Here is a 3,942-nt window from a genome sequence, read left to right on the forward strand (position 1 = left end):
CCAAAGCCCAGCAAGAAAACACAATATAGCATGAATATAATATCAACAATGATCATAATAATCATTCACGACTTTCAGTCCAAAACAGATGAGTGACAGTCGCAAAAGTCACTAAGGTGGGTTCCGCTCCCATTAGCCATGTGACGATAGGGTCATCAGGGCTTTACAAATAAGTGAACATTTCACTAGCTTAAACAGGATAGGTGCTTGATGAACTAGTCACCAACATAACCTTCCTCATGACCATAGAGTCATAACCATGGGATTCCACTCCCTAGCGATGTGACAAGGAGTCACCTAGGCCTTAGGCACTGGCTCTGAGTAACTAGTCTTAGACTAGTCAAGCGCTTATAAGTTTCATCGACCTTAGGGTCGGTCCAGCATTAATGCTCCTAGAGTCATTCAATGCTCATATCGATTAGATCTAATCTTTTATCGGCCCTGCGTTCAGGACGCATATGCCGTTTCTGACTCTCAGGTCAGTAATATGCGACTAGTGCCGTCCCTGACTAATCAGTGCCATACACAAGTAAGCAAGCTCTGCTAAGCATTTAATATGCAATCAATGTCCACATTTATCAACCAACATGCCTCAACAACAATCATGCATGTCATATACACAAGGTGCAGTTTTCTTGCCTCTGATTCGAGTGAGAGTTAATATAAGAACGACCCTTGAGAACGATCAGCCTTAAAGCCCTTTAGCAGTCACCTAGTCATAACCAAATATGGGACACCATCAATAAAATGGATAACAAAGGTTCCCGAACCAAGATCTAGCCTCCGGGACATCAAACCCCACTAATCCGGGTAGTAGGAACAATCCCGAGGCCTAAAACCAAGTTCCCGAGGTCAAAACACTCAAATGGCCTCAAAACCTTGCCTGAGCCGCGGCCCCCAGCCACACCAGGAGCAAGGGTCGTGGCCCCCAACACACCCAAAATGCCTCCACCTGCTTCTTCAAGCTTGGGCCGCGACGCCCAAGAACAGGGCCGCGGCCCCCACCCAGAATCTAGCCAAAAACTCGATTTTCTTCATCCCAAACTTTCCAAAAACATACCTAAACACTTCCAAATCCAAAAATCAAAGTTCCCAAACTTCCCAATGATCCAAAATCATCAAATCCCGAGGCTCAAACGAATCAAAAACTCAACGATTCACAAAATCCAATTCAAAGCATAGAAACTCTAAAAACTCAAAACTTAAAACTTAAATTACCTTTGATTGGGTTGTTTCTCGTTAAATCCTTCGGTCAAGAAGCTTCTAATCTTTCCTAGGATCGCTATGCCTAGATCCTCGCTTGATTTCGACTCCTAGAACTCAAGATTTCTTCGAAGCCTCGAACGGGAAAAGGAACTAACGGGAAGAGAGAAAGTGTTTTTCTAATGTACGGTTCTATCTGACGAGCTACTTCAAGCTTAAGTAACCTTAAATAAAACCTAGTGCTCGGGATCCCAAATACAAACCCGGGGACATTATAGTCAAAACTTCCAGAATTTCCTCATGATCTCAACAACATCCAATTTATCATCAAATAAACATTCTCATTACTCAATATCCCAATAAATGACCCCATTATGACAAAACCGCTAATTTCTAATATAAGACTGTCTCATGCCGAATAGCTCAAATATATCTCCATAATAATGGGATCTCATCCATAACTCGTAATATGCACTGAAATACACAAATATGCCCCCAACTGGCCAATTTACCAAAACACCCTAATAATCAAACGTGGACCCACATGCATGCATATAACATCATATTATAATATAATTCACATAAACATGCATATAATCATTTAATGGCATAATTAAACAATTATGCCCCCCCCCCCCCCCGGCCTACTAATCCATCCATTAAACCGCATTAGGAATTTCAGAGCATTACAAAAATCCTTCAAAAGGGCGAGAATTCATAATAGCTCACATGTGGTGTTTGCCATTGGTTGGTACTCAGTTTTAGCGATTGAGACACGGTGGCTTGTTATTTTGATTTCCAAGAGACTAGGGACTGGCCCAAAAAAATACAGAAGACTGATCTCCTTGTATCAGGACATGTGCCCTAATCAACATCTGAAAAAAGCTTCAACTGAATGTCAGGATGACTGAAATTAGATTTTGCATATGCCTTGAGTTGAGGATGAGTGTTTGAGTGGAAGAATAGACCTTAAGCAGGAGTACATTTCAGATAAGTAAGAATTATTTGAGTTGCTTTCATGTGTTGCTGCCTTAGAGCACTAAGAAACTGACTTAATCGGCCAACTTGCATAGGAAATATCAGACCTAGTTATAGTTAAATATAATAATTTTCCTATGAGACTTCTATAGGAAGTAGGTTTAGATGAAGGTTCTCCTTCATCGATTCTCAATTTGATGTTGGGCTCCATTGGAGTAGAAGTAGCTATAGCTCCTAGGTATCCTGTTTTAATTAATATTTGAAGAATAAAAGGTCTTTGAGATACTGAGATGTCATATTTGGAGCGTCTTATTTATAGGCCAATGAAAAATTGTGGACCAAGATCCTTCAAGCTTGAACTTGAAGCCTAATCGATGTTTGAATGTTGTAGCATCTTGATCATTGTTGCTAGTTATCTAGATATCATCTACACAAATCAAAATAGTTAGAAAAATATTAATTATGAGTAGACCTAATAAAAAGATAATGATTACAGGGGGACTTCCTAAAGCCATCTTGAATCAGAGTTGTGCTAAGTTTAGCATACCATTGTCTATATGCATGTTTAAGGCCATATAGACTTTTATTCATTATGCAAATGACATTTAAAGGTAGTTCCCCTTTAGGTTTATAACCTTGTGGGATTTTCATGTAGACTTGTTTGTCTATATCGCCATGTAAAGTGCATTATTGATCTCCATTTGGTGTAACTTCCAATTATGTATAACTGCTAGAACAAGAAGGATTTCTAATGTATTGAACTTTACAACTGGTGCAAAGGTATCAAGGTAATCAATACCTTGTTGTTGATTGTGTCATTTTGCCACAAGGCGAGCTTTGTATCTTTCAATACCCTTGGACTTGTGTTTTATTTTACATACCCTCTTATTGCCAATAACATGTTGGCCATAGGGAAGAGGGACAATTTGTCAAAGTTTTATTTGCCTCAAGGGTTGCAAGTTCATCTTTCATGGATATTTGTCATTCCTTAATTTTAGATGATCGTGTATAGCAAATGGGTTCAATAATTGAATAAGCAATGAGTATAGCAACTCGAAAATGTGGATTAAATTTTTCATAAGACAAATAATTTGAAAGAGGATGAGTTGTAAAGGACTCACAAACATAATCATGGAGGTGCTTAGGTCGAGAGATGCTTTGGCCTGACTTAGTTGTAGAAGATGGAGCAGCAGTTTCTTTTAAAATGGTTGGATCATGTGGTTTTTTTGTAGAGATGGTAACATCTTGCAGCTGAGATGGTGTTGCTGCAGTAGGCATGGAATTATAAGAAGAATCATAAAGAACATTAGTGCAAGTTTGTTTAAGAGGATAAATGTTCTCATAAAAAATTACATCTCTAGAATGTAGTATTTGATTACTTTCTTTTTCAAGTAGTGTATATGCCTTCATACCTTTTGGATAGCCAATGATACACAAGCCCAAGCTCTAGGGGAAAATTTATGCCTTTTACTTGTAATTTTGGATGCATATGCTAGGCAACAAAAATTTCTAAGAAGAGTATTGTAACGCCTTGCTAATTAGGGTATGTTACCATATGTGTTTAAAAATTAGTGATGGACTCGGTAAACGAGTCGCTTGGACCAAAACATGTGATTAAGCCACTAAGGGTTCACGTGTTGAAAATTTTGGTCAGGAAGTAAACATTTCCATTAAAAGAAGCTTTAGTCTTTACATGGGATCCCAAAATATTAGTTTAAGATTTTTTTGCAACTCATGAATTACAAAATAAGTCGGCCTAAG

The sequence above is a fragment of the Humulus lupulus genome, chromosome 2, assembly GCF_963169125.1.
Source record: "Humulus lupulus chromosome 2, drHumLupu1.1, whole genome shotgun sequence".
In the NCBI taxonomy this organism is placed as follows: domain Eukaryota; kingdom Viridiplantae; phylum Streptophyta; class Magnoliopsida; order Rosales; family Cannabaceae; genus Humulus; species Humulus lupulus.